This window comes from Sitophilus oryzae, unplaced genomic scaffold (assembly GCF_002938485.1).
Source record: "Sitophilus oryzae breed Bouriz unplaced genomic scaffold, Soryzae_2.0 scaffold_1307_pilon_pilon, whole genome shotgun sequence".
Taxonomy (NCBI): Eukaryota; Metazoa; Arthropoda; class Insecta; order Coleoptera; family Curculionidae; genus Sitophilus; species Sitophilus oryzae.
Genome location: NW_022145957.1, coordinates 47,711 through 65,317, shown reverse-complemented (window position 1 = coordinate 65,317; position 17,607 = coordinate 47,711). Strand labels below are relative to the sequence as shown.

General features: G+C 35.4%; 1 pseudogene; it reads right to left on the bottom strand.

Annotated features, from left to right (window-relative positions):
- Positions 1-1,744: 1,744 nt before the first annotated feature.
- The window catches only part of LOC115874907, a 52,034-nt pseudogene continuing 36,171 nt past the window's right edge, over positions 1,745-17,607 (bottom strand).

The following is a 17,607-nucleotide window of genomic DNA, read 5'->3' as shown; positions in this document are numbered from 1 at the left end:
GATCAATGAGCGAGAAAAATCTGACCGAAGATCAATGGGAAAATCGCACAAGGTGGAAGTTAGGCATCGGACAACGTCGGAGGACGTTCTGACCCAAATGTATATATATACTTTAAGCTTAAAAAAATTTACTAGCAAACCTTGCGTTGTTCTTTTTAGAACCTCTTTTAGTGCGAAGTGTACAAGATAGCTTAATAGCCGTAAAAAAATTATCCAAACTTTATTAGAATATTTTGAACGGGAGAGCGGTAGTAATGACCCTTTATGTCCATTAATGTTACTAAGGAGGTGAGTTTTGTTGATGTAAATAATAACTGATTATATATTTAAAATTAATTTATTTTTGTTTCCTAAAAGATTTCGATTAAAAAAAATATGTAAAAGTGGGCAACGCTGTGCCGTGACTAAAGGTATATTTGATGTGAACAATAGACGTGTTTCTGGGGTCGAACTAATGGGGGCAAAAAATATTTGCACTTATTTAAGACTCGCCCTTTATATGTGTGCCCTTTATATTATAAATAATTATAAAAGGTCAAGGACGGAAATTAAAAGTAACAAACAAGAGACATATAGACGGCAGTTCTTTTAGATTTAGACTTTTATCTCCATAGGAACAACTGATTTTAATATAGCAAAATGTGCAATGAAGAGAAGTTTGAAAATTTGAAATTCATCAGTATAGTGATGTTTGAATCTGCATTATTATTTTCACTATAAAACTGAAAATATTCCTAAAGAATATTTAGAATTTTGTGCAAAAATTTACTTAATAAGTTTACCTGTTATTAGCACAACTAAGCGATAGTATCATAAATTCTCAAACTTCTATTGATTGTTATTTATGCACAAAAACCTTTAGTAAGACGAGAAATATACAAATTGACTTTGGCACTAGGAATCAAGAATATTTTTCACACGATGAGCATTATTGTATACTAATGCCAATAGTGCATAGAAAATTTTACATTTTATATCATCATTATTTCAATATTTTTCGAGATTTTTTAATACAAATGGTATTAATTAGCATACTAATAGAGTTGATTGAAGAAATACGAAGATGCGCAACCTAATGGGCGATTTCGTGGCACCAAATCTGTCCCCGATGTAATTGGCGTTACCTTCAGCCTGTCCGAAAATTCCGAGATTTAGTTTAGCTCTGCACCGCTGCGCGCAGATAGTCGTTTACAGCGCAGCGGATAAAGAATACTGTACCGTAGTTCTGCTTTCAGTTGACAGAGTGAGTGATTTCCGAGGACAGTGTTGCTAGAACTACTGATTAATCCGTAAATTTACGGATTTTGGGTACAGTACATTAATAATACGGATTTTCTATCATAAACAATTTAATTATTATATGATTAAACAAAGAACGGCGTCAGAGTTGGCTTGGAAACGAAGATCGCTGTTATTTCATATATGAAATATTATGGTAAATGTCAATAATCGTCATCTCTAAGCCAACTAAACGAATTTTTTCGATCATACGACATATTCAGTACCTATAAAAGAATGTTTATTTTTGTTGTTTATTCTATGTGTAACACGAATAAATTTTTAATACATAAACGCGGATTTTTCATCCAAAGATATTTTCGTCAAACGTATTACAGATATTACTACATTTTAATATGGCAACACGGTCGCTTTCAGATCCACACCGTCTTCGATATGCCTTCGCTGGCCGAATTAGAGGAAATACGTGTTTTATGCGTTGATCGCAGAACGATTGGTGTGTCCACCGTACATCACTTGAGACGTAAGGGGAAATCAAATCAGCCTTGTCACCAATTCGCCCATTAGGATGCGTATCTTCCCAATTCTTTCAATCAACGCATTAGGTAGTTTATGCTGTCAAGGCGTTTCTAAGTTAAGGACTTGTAACCAAAAAAAAATAATGGTGATTGTTGAAAAATGTTGAACTAATGGTGAGGTAAAAAAATTAAACTTTTGCTATATCAATCGGGAGTTCTTTTTGAAACACTCTGTAAACAGTGAATTACATTAAGAGAACAATTAATTTTGATAGTATCAACTTTTTTGAACAACATAAAACTTGTGTTTGTTCCCAAAATAACCCCACAGAACAGCTACGCTTTCTAAAATCATATTTGACGGTATTACTAATATTAAAGACACCAAATAAATTACATATTTCACTCTCCCCAATCTACGTGCATTAAAGGATTTAATAAAACCGAATATAAACATGTACAGATTAACTGCTCCCACAAAACTTACGATTACGTTTAATAAACTAGAGTATTGTAGTGGAAACAAAAACGGGATAATTATATTGGTCAGTTGTAAAGGTAGAGTTATCCAAGCGTAACACGAGCAGGAGAGTAATAGTTTGTATTTAATAGGAATATTTTTCGAGTGTACCACCAGCATGATGCCCTGCAACCATCGTTTTCTTTGCTGGATGAAATCCTTGACGGTGAACGGCGATTTCTCGCACATTTCGCCTTCGATGAAGCCGAAAGTGTAGCCCTTGCTGAAGGCTTTGATAGCAAAATAACAGTCTTCAGCTACGGAGCCCTCGGGGCCGTTGTCGAAGGTAACGTCTTTTTCGGTTCCCACCTGAAACAGAAGCACTTTATTAAAATCCAATAAATAGGTAGAAGGCAATTGGAGTGGTCATAATTAAAATGGATCAAGTCCAGTTTCCTACTATTTTAAGATAATCGCCTTTATACGTTTATAAAATATTGTTTTTTCCAGTAGAGAAATGATACTAATCAAGTCATACTTCACGCTTAATGCTTCACGCTTAATAATGATTCTATTACGCTGTACTGTTCGGGTCGCTCTCAGGGATCGCGTAAAGCGGGTGTGTGGCCGAAGGAAATATATATTATATTTCAAAAATCTGCCCGATCCTGCCGTGTTAAGCCACATCCAAAATTCCAAACACACGTGCTTTGATTAAGGCTTGATTAAGGTTTGCAGGCCGTTGCGCAAGCAGTTAGTGTGTCGATCTGCGGTGCGAGAGATTCAATGGTACTGGGTTCGATCCTCAGCCAGTACGGTCGCTTTATTTATTTAAATAAAAATATTGATTTATCTAAATAGAGCGACCAGCGAGCCGCCACCTCAAGGAAGGCAATGGCAAACCACCTTGAGTATATTTGCCTTGTCTTCTTCTTCTTCTAGTGCAGATCCATTAATGGATGTTTGCGATAACATTGCTTCTCTGTTCCGGGCGGTGTGTATTAACGACTGAACATCGAGTAGCCCTGTCCACTGTCTAATATTCCTCATCCAAGACATTTTCTTCCTTCCGATACCCCTCCGGCCATCGATCTTGCCTTCTATCAACAAATGCAAGAATTGACATTTGGGGTTTCGCATTTTGTGCCCCAGGTATGCGGTCTTTTTCTTTTTAATTAATTCAAATAATTCACGCTCTTTGTCAACGCGCCTGAGAACTTCCTCATTTGTCAATCTAGCCGTCCAAGGTATCTTCAGGATTCTGCGATATAGCCACATCTCAAAAGTCTCCAATTTGTTGATGGTAGCTGCTTTCAATGTCCAACCATGTTCACTTTCAATGTCCATATCATAAAGGAGCACCGACCACACATAACACTTTACGAATCTTAATCTAAGACTAAGGTCAAAATCAGAACAGACAAGTACTTTTCGAAACCTCAAGAATGCCTGCCGAGCTTGTTCGATGCGACATTTAATTTCCTTGTCTGATGTCCAATCTTCGGAGAGCCAGATGCCCAAGTACTTAAATTTATCTACTCTTTCATGGGCCTTGAGTTAAATGTTAGGATGGAGTTTATAAACATATCTGGGTTTCTGGATATAATCATAAATTTGGTTTTCTTGATGTTGATGTTTAAACCCATTGTTTTGCTCTGTTCTCCTACCTTGTTGACCAGTTGTTGTAGGTCGTGTATATTGTCTGCAATTAAGACCGTATCGTGGGCATAGCGGATATTATTAATCCACACTCCATTAACTTTGACCCCCATTTCCACGTCCTCCAGAGTCTCTTGGAAAATAGCTTCTGAGTATAAATTAAATAGGAGCGGACACAACACACAACCCTGTCGCACCCCCCTTCTAACTTGTATGGGATTGGACATGATATTGGACAATTTTATTTGTGCTGTTTGGTTCCAGTATAACTTCTCAATGCATTGGACGTCTTTATGATCTATATCAAGTCTTTTCAGGAGCTGCATTAATTAGTTATCGAATGCCTTTTCGTAGTCTATGAAACACAGGCACACATCCTTTCTCTGATCGTAGCAGTTCTGGACAAGCACCTGTGTTGCAACTATCGCTTCCCTGGTGCCTTTTTAACCCTTGTCTGAACCCCATTTGCGAATCGCCTATGTCCCTTTCACATTTTTTGTAAATTCTCTGGTGTATTATTTTCAGAAATATTTTTAGGGTATGGCGCATCAGTCTGATAAGTCTGTGATCTTCACACTTTCTGGCATTGGTCTTCTTAGGCAGGGGTATAAAAGTAGAACGCAACCACTGTTTGGGGTAGTGACCTGTCTCAATAAAATATTGAGTACTTTATGTAATGCTGTAATGCCTCTTTCATATAACAGCTTAAGTATTTCTGCAGGAATTTTATCTGGCCCAGCCGCTATGTTATTTTTCGAATTAAGTATGGCTTTTTCAATTTCATCTTTAGTGATCGATGGGCCGGTTAGTGAGTTATTGATATCAGCTGAGGGTCTTTTATCGTCAAAAAGTTCTTCTATATACTTTTCCCAAACATTGTTCTTTTCTATGCTTTCGAGGACAATCTGGTTGTTATTATTGACTGTCACAGTTGATTTAATTTTTTTATATATGCCAGCCTTCTTATTCAAAGATGCCAGCAGTCTCATTCAGCTTTTTATGCAGATTAAAATCTCAAATAGTGCCGTTCGGATTCGGTAATAAACTGTAGGTCCCGTGTACTTGTGAGACACTGGATTACACACATCACAAGTACATGCGAGAGGTAGCCGACGCTCTGTATAGAGTATGGCACTGTAAGAAGAAGAAGGTTTGCAGAGTTTCAGCATTTGCCATAAAATAGCGAGCAATTTGTCACAAAACCATATGAATTATATATAACTATAATTACAAAACTTCTAACAATCTATTTCCGCATTATAACAGAATTTTAGATAATTAGTCTTTATTTTTGAGAAAATTTAGTCCAAACATAAGGAATATTTTGTTGATGTTTGACCATCAAAATTATATATCAATATCAATCTTCATTAGAAATAAAGAAGTTGTCTAAAAATGTGCGACAAACAGGGGCGGCTCGTAGCCCTGGAAGATGGTGAGGCACATTAGAAGAGAATTTTTATTAGTATGTATATAGGGTGACCATTAGTACGAGGAAGTCCAATATCTTCGTAGTTGACAAATATATGAAAAAAAAGTTCTATGTAAAAAAGAGCATATCCTAAAAAAAATATTTTCTTTAAAATTGCAATTACCATTTTTCTGTACAGAATTGGGTTCAGCATAAAATTCAGCATACATCACACTATTGATTTATTTGAAGCACCTTATATGCGGGATTTCCATGATAATTCCATTTTATAAAAAGTGGTTTGGTTTGGTTGTGAAAAGTGGTAAAAACCTGGAGTGAATTTAACTTATTGATATATTATTGCTTAAGTATGTATATAGCGAGGTATGTAGGACAAAAGAAGAAATCCGAGAAAAATTCACATTATTTTATACAGGGATTTTTTTATGGCACGGCCAACATTGCAATATTATAATGCTATATCTCAATTTTTTTAAATGCAATACACACTGTATATTTTTTTAGAATTTTAGATAGCTACAGACTTAAAAAGCGCACATTTTTGTATTTAAAATATTTCCAAATTTTTAGCAGTTGCCTTAAGCCTTATGTAATATAATTCGCAGTATTATACCGTATGATCGAATAAAAACGGCGTCAGCGGTGGCTATGAAATGAAGATCGCTGTCATTTTATATGTAAAATTATATGGGAAATGTCATCGATCGTCATTTTCAAAGCAACTGGACGCCGTTTTTTTTCGATCATACGGTACCTATTACATAGGGCTATTGCAACAGTAAATTTTTTATCAAAGCGACCTCAGGATATTTTGTCTTATATTTTACTCTGTATGGTAAAATTTTGTTTTTCTACCCATCCTATAAAATAAAACAAAATGCAATCTCTGTAACAGGTTGCTTTACTTTTTGACTATACGAGTACACAATTTATCTAGAAATAATTCGAATTCGAAAAACTTTACCTGAGGAAGTCCTCTGATGATGCATGGTCCCTCTAAATCATCATATCAATCAACAAGTCACTGCCCACTTTTTAAGTATTTACTTAATACGTTGTAATCAGTAAGACGAGTAATTAAACATGCAATTCACATTAAAAAACGTATATATAAATCAATTAGAGACAAAACAGTGCAATAACCGGCAGAGTTAATTCAAACTAATACAAATTCCCAAATAATGCAATTCTGCATTTTCAGCCTGTCGCCTAAAATCTCTCGGGCTGATCGGGAAGTGATACATATTTTTAACGAACGGCTTTTAAGGTTTAAATTTACATTTGAGGCTCGCCTCAATACGGTCTTTTTACGCGCTACTACTCCATACATTTTATCTCTCTTCAACTAAAGGTTTTACCTATGCTTTTCCTTTTCATTCTATAGATTTAAGATTCCAGTGAACGCTGTCGCTCCGTCAATGCGATATACCACAATACGTTAGACAAGGAAAGGCGAGAGGCAAACCTCTGCACATATACTTCTTAAAGAACAAATGAGATGTATATATATATCGTCGAGTTTGTCGCATATGGGAAAGGAAGGCCGTTTAAAGGAATACCATCGACGTAATTTATTGTAGAATGACGGATAAAAAATACAATTATTATTGATGCAAATAGGGAAAAAAATATAAAATTGTGATTAAAGATGTATCGATTAATACGTGTAATTCTTCATATGTATTGGTGAGGCACTGCCTCATCTGCCTCATAGGACAAGCCGCCCCTGGCGACAATACGCATATAGTATAATCCTTTATCTTCAATTTCCTTCTTCATATGTGTAAAAATACCTAGCCAGTTTTACATAAAATGTTAAATGCCGAACCCTTATTTTGCTACTTTTCTGGATAGTGAAATAGTCAAGGGCCAATTTGTCAAAATACATAGTTCGCGTGCAATTTCGTGAGGCAATGTTGTGAGATACCTTAAAATTTTCAGAGTATCATCTAGAATACGATTTTTTTTTGGTACCAGCCCCGCATCCGCGTGAGAGCGAAGAAATACCCCCCTCCCCTAGTTAGGCGGGGTACAAATTTTGAAAAGTTGTTATAGACGCAAAATATTGATATTGCTGGCGTTTTCGTATAACTTCAGGCCGGCAAATTTGAATATGAGATCAATTTTTAAAAAAACCCTGGATGAGAACATACACTGCGCGTCTTTTGAAGTGGGTATTTCGATTTATTGCACAAAACAAAATACCATATGACAAATTAAATTGGATAATTGTTATTTCGAACCAAATTGTCAGTGGTGTTATGTTTTATGCGATAAATCCGAATATCCACTTTAAAAGAAGCGCAGTCTATTATTGCGCTATTTAATTATTGCAGGTTTAAATATGTTTGTTTTTTAGACACTTTTAATACTAAAAAGTAATGTTTTTTTTTAATTTACTTATAGGTATGATTGTATTGTTGAATATCAACTTGTTTTTGCTTTTTAAGGTTTAGTGTTACGTTATATAGGTTTTTTCCCAGGACTTTTTTTCAGGATTTTCTTCATATAAATCAAAAGTTTGACCGTTACCAAAAACTAAACAGTAATAATATGTCTTTTTTTAAAATCTTGATATGTATGTTTCACGAGTTAACCGACTAAGTAGTAGTAACCGACTAGGTAGTAGTAGTTTTTTTGATAATCATTGTTTTTTATTTCAGATAGTAAAGTGAAATTCATTAGAAGACAAAAAAAACTATTATAGTGATTGAAAGTGACATTAATAAATTAACAATTTAAATATAGTGCATCCAAGAAAAATGGATCCAGATAGTGAAGGACAGAATGCAGTTGAAACTTCTTATCATCCTCGAGTCATGTAGTTTTTAATTCCTACAATGAAAATTCGTTAAAGTCTTTTAAACGGACTAGAAAACAAAAGGGTATAGATCCAGTAAAATACAATGTCCATGACAAAACTAGTGTAAAAAACCTTAGCATAAAAAAAAATATCATCGCATACAACTACAAAAGATAAGCTTACCGAGTATCTCTCTAAAAAACTAGTTGATAGAGGTATGTATATGCATGTATATGTATGTATAAATATAAACAAAAGGATTAAAGGGCTTTGCAAATAACCTTATAGCGATATAATATACAGGGTGAGTTTCCTACGATGTTCTCTATAGGTATCTCGGAAACTACTGGGGAGAGAGAGTCGGTTAAATGAGGAAAGAATTGCAGTTTTGTGGGGTCATAAATATGCGCCTTTCAGATTTTTGAAAAAGTTCATGGCTAACTAGATATTTCGAAAAAAACAAATTTTGGCTATTTTAAAAATTGTCTCTAATTCCATTATAAGCTATTTTAGACAAAAATATTTCAGATAAAAGTTGTAGATAATCAATTCATGATAATTCATGCCCTGTTAGCCGACCCCGTAAAAACACCAAACCGTGGTGGAACGCGGAGTTACGGCAGACTAGGACAGGAATAAAGAAGCTATACAATAAAGCACAAAAGGAGAAAACGGAAGAAAGTTGGGACGTTTATAGAAAGTGTTTCAACGAATATAAAAAGAAAATAAGAGAGGCTAAATGGGTATCGGTAAAGGAATTCAGTGAGTCCATCAGGGACACCAACGAGGCGGCCAGACTGAGGAAGGTACTGTCCAAAGAACCGATGGTACCAAAGCAACATCAGGAGACCAGACGATTCGTGGACTGAATCCAACGCCGAGACCCTCAATCTTCTAATGGAGACCCACTTCCCTGAGCTGCAAGGACCCTGAACCAAACGAAATCAATCGGCAAGAGTCGAGAAACGACAATGGATCATGGGACGAAACAGAGAAGAGGGAGAAGATCAGCGGAGATCGGGACCATCACAGAGGAGAGGGTGGCATGGTCAATTTGTTCATTTAGCCCATACAAGTCGCCAGGAGTGGACGAAGTAACATCAATCATGCTTCAGAAAGCTTCAAGGAGCATCAATACCTTACTAACCGGCATATTCCAAAGAAATGGACAGAGGTAAAAGTGGTCTTCATACTCAAGACATGTAAACCAAGCCACTCTTTACCTATAAGGACTTCAGACCTATAACTATCATCGTTTCTACTGAAAACACTGGAGAGGCTGATAGATCTACATATTAAGGAGACTACAGATATTGAGCAGCAATGTGCTGCGCAACACGCATACTTTAAAGGTAAGTCAGTCGAAAGTGCTCTGAATTCGGTCGAATTTAGTGGCTCTCTTAGACATAGAGGGTGCTTTCAATAATGTAAAGACAGAGACAATCAAAAAAGCCATGGAGGAACTAAAGGTAGAGCAGTTAACCGTCAACTGGGTGTTAGAAATGCTAGAGAACAGGACTATCACATCGGAGACGAGAAACAGCCCAGTCAGAAAGCACGCAACAAGAGGCACGCCACACAAGGAGGGGTATTATCACCTCTGCTGTGGCTAATTGTAATGAACCCGATCCTGACCTCTTTGACAATGAAGGGAATTAGGATAACGACATATGCAGACGCCGTTAATAATGATCGTTGGTAAAGACTTGCAGACGATCAGTGACATCATGGAATCTGCTCTGAAGAAGCTAACGGAATGGGCAAAAAGGAATGGTTTGGGCATCAACCGAGACAAAACCAAACTCATTCTGTTTACATGAAAATACAAGATACTCAAGTTCACGCTACCAAAGCTGGAAAGGAAGACACTTGTACTTGCTAAGGAGACAAAATATTTAGGAATCATTCTGGACTCGAAGCTTTCCTGGAAAAGCACGGAGGAAAGGATGATAAAGGGAATAAATGCATTCTATGCATGTAAAAAACTATTTGGAAAGAGATGGGGTCTGCAACCGTACATTATACACTGGATGTACACTGCTATGGTTCGACCAATCATCACTTATGGAGCACTAGTATGGTGGGAAGCGGTACTTAAAGAGACTAATAGAAAAGCCTCACAAAAGTACAGCCGATTAGCAGCTCTAGAGTACAACTGGAGCAAGGAACAACACAGCCTGCAAGCTGCGCTAGAAGCAATTCTTGGACTTGCAATCAATCGACTGGCTCGTAAAGGATCTGGCCGCTAAGGGTGCCCTAAGATTAAGGGAATCCAATCTGTGGAACCAGACCAACTACGGTCACTGGAGTGATATTGCCAGTGATAGGAAAATCATGGTGAACCGAGTCCACATCTGCTAGACCAGAAAACGGACTATATGCTCACCAAACATGATTTTGGAGAAAAGATAAGAATTCGCATTCCGACAAGAGAAGAATGGGAAAGCAACCGAGTAATGAACACTCAAGAGATAGCAGTCTACACAGATGCTTCCGCAAATTCAGGGGGCACAGGTGTGGGCATCTTCTCAGAGAAACTAGACATCCGACGATCTTTGAGGCTATCGGATGGCTGTAATGTTCTACAAGCAGAGGTTTACGCCATAAAGGAAGCGGCTAGTTGTATACGAGAGAAAATTGCTGATAGACCAATAGGGGATATAGTGATATACTCTGACAGCTTGCCCGCATTAAGAAGCATCACCATGCAATCAGTGAGATCGAAAACTGTGATGGAATGCCGAGAAGCACTGTCCTGGCTGCGTCGGGGTGGGGCTACTCTGTGCTGGGTGCCAGGCCACAGCAATGTGGTGGGCAATCAGGAAGCAGACAGACTCGCCAAAGACGGGGCCAGGGGAGAGGCCGTGGCAGATGACCCACCACTTTTGACGATCAACACACTGAAGGAGGCTATAGGAACTGCCATCAAGGCCAAGCAGCAAGAGACGTGGCAACACCGTGAGGACTGTGCTACAGCTCGAAGACTATGGCCAGTGGTAGATAGCAAAAAGACAAAACAGCTACTAGAGCATAAAAAGGACCTAGTACGCATAATTGTAGGTGTCGTCACTGGAAACTGTTCCACGGGGGTAAACCTCGTAAGATGGAAAGTTTCCGACGACGACTACTGCAGAGAATGCGGAGAGGAAGAAGAAACCATAGAGCACCTGCTGTGCCACTGTCCGGCACTGGAATACCGACGCATTAAAACTTTAGGGCAAGGTTTTTTGGAGGGACTAGAGGAAGCAGCAGAAGCCAACATCAGCGACATCGGGAACTTTGCAAAGAGCTGGAAGTGCTTTAACGCAAAGAAAGAATGAGAGGAAGGTTTGGTAAAACAATACAGGGGTATCGCAATGGGCCCAAGGCCTCCGAGTGAGGGATCAAATATGATCCCAAACCCCAGCAACCTAACCTAACCTAACCTGTAGATAATCACATCCTTAATGAGATTGTGTCCTTCGTTTTTTTCTAAAGCCTGTCATTTTTGACATATAACACAAAAGTATTTTTTTTAATGGAAACCATAGTTGGCAATGACTTCATAAAAAGCGCCATTTTTTAAGCTTTTCAGCGATACAAACTATAATATGTTTTCTTCGAAAAATTACTGAGTTATAGCCAATTCTTATCATTTTTAAACAATTTCACTTAGTTAGCCATGGAAACAACTTCAATCGCCGTTGCTCTCAGAAATGTGAAGCTGTCACATCCAAACTTTGTAAATAAACAAAAATTGTAAATATGAATTTTTCAAATGAAGAAAAGCGTGTAGATACTCGCGCATCAATAGAGTGGTTCTTGCATCACTTTCATTATGACTCCCCCCATAATGAAAGAAATGTTAAAAATTATTTATATCATAATTATGCAAACTTAGGGATAGGAAGAGGTGGACCAATTGCATGGGCCTCCTTGATCATCTGACCTATCCATTTTAGAATTTTTTATGCGGTATGGTTAACAATCAAGTTTACAAAAGAATTTATGAATTAAGAGAGGCACTCGAATTGGCGGTACGAGAGAAGTTTAATTAAGTCGACCGGTCCTTCTGTGAGAATAGGTAGTAATTCAGTTTTAAAAAGATGCAACTCAAAACAATGCGGATTTTTTGAACACTTTCTAAACTAACTTAAAGTGTATGCAGTGATATTATTTTTTTAAGTTTTAGTTTGTGTAGTGTAAATTGTAAGGAACCGTTTAGTAATCTGACTTTTTTTAAGTTATAAATCATAACAGAATAAGAATACCATGCAATTTAATTGAAATTAGTCAAGAAAGATAAGAATTGGCAATAACTAAATTTAACTTTTGATAATGTCTTTAAAACCGTTCTCTAAGAAAAGTAACATTCACCGGTCAACGTATCCTCGAAAATGTATGGTCAAAAAAAGTTGAACCAATAATCCTACACGCTTTTCTTCATTTGAAAAATTTATATTTACAATTTTTGCTTATTTTAATTTACAAAGTTTGGATGTGACAGCTTCACATTTCTGAGAGCAAAGGCGATTAAACTTGTTTCCATGACAAACTAAGTGAAATTGTTTGAAAATGATAAGAATTGGCTATAACTCAGTAATTTTTCGAAGAAAACATATTATAGCTTATATCGCTGAAAAGCTTAAAAAATGGCGCTTTTTATGAAGTCATGGCCAATTATGGTTTCCATTTAAAAAAAACTATGTTTGTGTCATATATAAAAAATTACAGGCTTTAGAAAAAAACGGAGGACACAATCTCATTAAGGATGTGATTATCTACAACTTTTATCTGAAAACAATTTTTAAAATAGCCGAAATTTGTTTTTTTCGAAATATCTAGTAAGCCATGAACTTTTTCAAAAATCTGAAAGGCGCATAAGTATGACCCCACAAAACTGCAATTCTTTCCCCATTTAACCGACTCTCTATCTTCAGTAGTTTCCGAGATACCCATAGAGAACATCATAGAAAACTCACCCTTTATACCATTAAGTTAGTCATCCCAAAGATATATAAAATCGACACCCCCATATTGTATACAAAAAATATATAATAAAAAAGTTAAAAATCATCCCTTTAAAATAAATATGGCGTCAAACAATCCCAAAAATCAGGTTTAACATAGTTGAAAACTATTTTGTAAATATTATGTAAATTATCGTATGTAAAAAAAACAATTCGTTAATGTAAAATGGTAATACTTATTTTCCACCCCTTAATCCCTAATAGGGGTTGTTTCTCCCTTCTGACATACATGAAGGCTTGGTACCAAAAAAAAATCAAATCCACTTATTTTTCTAAAAATTTTGTGCATGATTCATACTTGCCTCACTTTTTTGCAAGCGGATTACACATTAACCAAACCCCTGACTAAAATGGACTTTTAAGCAGCCTGATTCTGTTTGGTTTCTGAATATTCTGTTGATTCCTTTCATAAGTGAACTGAATCAAGTCCATAAAATTTAACGCTGTGCGCGTTTTAACACACGTGCCAAAGTTTAGAGCTCAAAAATGTTTTGTTTTGATAAAATGGATGACAATAAAACAGTGTCTGAATCATTGCACCAAGTGAATCAGATTATCAGCCATCTGAAAGGTCTGATTCTATCGATTCTGAAAGTATAGTTTGATTTATCATTTTATTTTCATTATTACTACATCAATAAGTTAAGCTGTTTTTCTTACAAATAGTTAGATATCTGACATGTTGTTGATCTGAGTAAAACTGCAAGAGGAAGAAAAATCTGATCATTTCATATAGACATAACGTAACACACTCTAATAGGCAGCACATGAAAGATCGTCTTCCCTTTATCCAGCCTATATACCATAATTTTTATAAAAATCGAAGAAAACACTATTAATACACAATGTTAAGTCAACAAATCCCTTAATGACGAAGAAGAGTGTACCGATGAACCGCATGAACCAATTTATAGTGTGGCAATGTCGTCTTCTCTATCTCACAACTGAGATAGAGAAGGCGACATTGCCACATCTCAAATTTGCGCCTATCTACTTAGTTTGATTTGCAGAAAAGGTGACGTTAAAACCTTCACCGGATATCAATAAATCTCAATTTCTTAATTAAATTAATAGTTTATTTTTAAAGAAGCATGCATAACCAGAGGATATATGCGTTACTATTAAAGGACATGTTTACTGTTTAATGTGCTGAAACGTCTAGAACTATTGGCAACGTCGCTGCTAGTCTTCCAGAATGAAAATGAGCCGTCCGTCCCACCACCCCTCGCGACGGCCATTGGTCCGTTATAGCGTACTAAGTTTAGCTTACGGTGTGTTTGAAGTCGGAATCAAGTCCGAAGTGAACTTTTCAGTGTTTTCAGTAGTTTTTGCTTTTGTTTAACGTACTTTCGATCTGGGAATTTTCAATATGGTACGACAGTGTCAGGTGTGTGGAAAAATAAGCTCAAATTACCCGAATTTGTCTTTTCCAGGTAGGTACAAATTTCCGCAGTAATTGTACATAGGCGTCCTACAAGGGAGCCCCTTACAATTTAAATAATTTCTAATTATATTTGTTGAATTTTGATCTATTAAAACAAGAACGTAGTAGTCGGTAATTGAATTATAATTCGTCTCAATTACTAACTGTTGTAGATCATAACAAATTTGAATATAAACGTTGCATTTGAAACTTTATTTTAAGCCAGAAATTGACATTTTTTTTTCTTAAAATTGCGTCATATTTTGGTCATTATATACGATATTCTAAAGGAATTTTGCTCAACAAATAAACAAAGGTGTTTACCCGCCCTTTTTTACATTTTACTGCTTTATTATATCTGCCCCTTCGGCCTTGTTTAGACAATTTTTTACCACCGTACAAATACCTCTTCCTAGAGTTATTTGTACGGTGTGTTTACCTTTTTTTTAGAATGGAACGAACTCTAAATAATTTTTAGGCTACTAGTTTTATACATACCTATATACAGACTGACCCAGGCCTCCACAAAAGCTTTTTACCTATTACGTTTTTGGTTTGTGATTTTTATTTCAATTTTTTACATAAGATGGGGGCCATTGTAACGCACATTTTCAAAATATTTTTGTCAACATACAGAGTGATTCAAACCGCAATACATATGCTTAATACAGTTCATGAAGATTCAGACATTTAACTAAAATTTGATTGTCTAATGAAGCTACCGTTACAAGTAATGGGTTTGTAAATAAACGTAATATTCAATATTATGCGACAGAAATCCCATACTGGTAGCACACAGATTTGATACTTTTAATGACAAATGCCTTCTATTAAGAGACTAAAAGGTAATTGCCTCGTATCAGAGCCATCGTAATACAAGAAGAAGACCGAAAGTCAAATTTTGTCTTATATTTTCAAAAAAACACAATTTTCTCATTAAATATTCATTTTAGGTATAGGAAGTTATTAATAATACAAGATTAAACAACTATTACACAGTACTTCACAGGAAGCTATCGATTGCGAACTAACTAAACCGTTACTAATTACTAATTTTGAAAAGTTCTTTTTAAGATCAAAAAAGGTAAAACTAAAACCTAAACTATCATTTGAGATTAAACGGGAAGTTCTAAATAATGTTGCCTATTCTAAACAAGAAAAAATTATTTATAAGTTTTATAACATCTCTAATCTACGAAAAGTAAGAAAAATATTTCTGTTTGCTGTAGGTAATTTTCTCAGGCAAAATACGTAAATAAAAATTACCTTTTAAGTCAAAAAAAGTCGACAGGTGGCAACCCGAGGTATTTCTGGAATGGAAATTTAATGGCAAATCTACAACTTTAGTTTGAAAATATGTTCCTGCCACCTATGTTTACAAAAGTGTCTAAAATGTGCTTTACCATTGCCTCCATATTCTGAAAAAAAAAATTGAAAGAAAAGTCACCAAACACAAACCTAATATAGAACTGTTTCAGAAACTTGAGTCACCCTGTAAATATTCAAAAGTAACTGAAAGTTTATATAGAAGTAACTGAAAGTTTAAATTAAAAATCGACGTTGGAGCGATTTTCGAAAACTACCTACTAACGTTTCAACATAAGTATATATGGGATATTAATTATATTATTATATTAGACCTTATAACAAAACTCACCTGACGAAAAAGTGTTAATGTAGTATATTAATATGGAGTAAAAATTTTACTAATTACTTTACTTTTACTTTACTAATTAAATTCCTTCCAAAAAACGATACGCCACTGGCCATTAGAACAATCCAAATGCGCCTAGTTGCCGGGGTCGGAAATTTTAGACTTCTATGTCTCTTCTGTCCTTGTTTGACACATTGGAATGTTTGATACCATAGACTTAAAATAAAATATAGACTACAATATTTACATCTCAACGCGGACAAACAACCTTTTTTGTACACATGTTTACTTCTGGGTACAGTCGACCGTGCCTTCCTCATCCAGCCTATGTTGTCACGTCTTTAATATTATCAATATTTTTTTTCTTGTTATACACATATATTGAGATATTAATACTACAGTTTAATAAAGTAGGTTTTAATATTCCATAGATGTATTAAATAGTTCTTATACTACTAAATTATAAGTCGGATACTATTTAAAAAGGATAAGTTCTTTACAATATGGCAACACCGATTAGAGGCGAGGGAGCCTATTCATTCATTTATTACCTTGTAGTACGTGTCGCACGTGTGCGGTAAAGCTTTGTTGCCGCTATCTCCCCGGCTGTATTACCGCATTTTCTTAGCTTGTAGTCCTTAAGAGTTTATTTTATTGACTTTTTCTGTTCAAAAACTATAAAATATGGTTCGCCAGTGCCAAATTTGCAAGAAATTTGACTTAAATAATCCATTTAAGTCTTGAAACGACTTTTGACCGGTAGGCAACTCTCAATTTACCCATTGGGAGTCAGTGGCGTTGTTGTAGAAAGGCGCTTATTTAGATAATATTTTAGTAAAATGTAAAATCTGAATTTTTTCTCTTATATTACATTATTTACTTACTTACATTGTAACAAAATCATAATTATAACCCTGTTAATAATTAATAATGTTTTTATTAAAAATATATTCCGGTTTATTCTAAAATTATCTTCAGAATCTAAAATAACATACAAGAATTTTAATATGATATTACATTATGAGACAATATTTTTTAATATACCGGGTCGTCTCAAAAGTGGTTCACCGCTATAACTTTTTTATTTTTTCAGATAAAAAAACAGATTTGTATGTTAGTAGGTATATGACATAAATTAGGATTTATTGACGTATTCAATTGTTTTTGGTCTCTTTCTGTTTCACCGAAATGATTACATCTTTTGATTTTTAAAGGCACCCTCGGTATATTTCTACTTTATTCGATAGAAAATGATAATAGAATTCTGAATAGAATGACATATCATATGTCAACTTTTGACATTGTCGCTTAAAAACAAATCGTATTATAAATTTCAATCCAGGGTGCCATGGTGTTGTTAAAAACACTAAGTTTTAATCAAGGAGCCTTGGAAAAATAGTTTTGATCGTC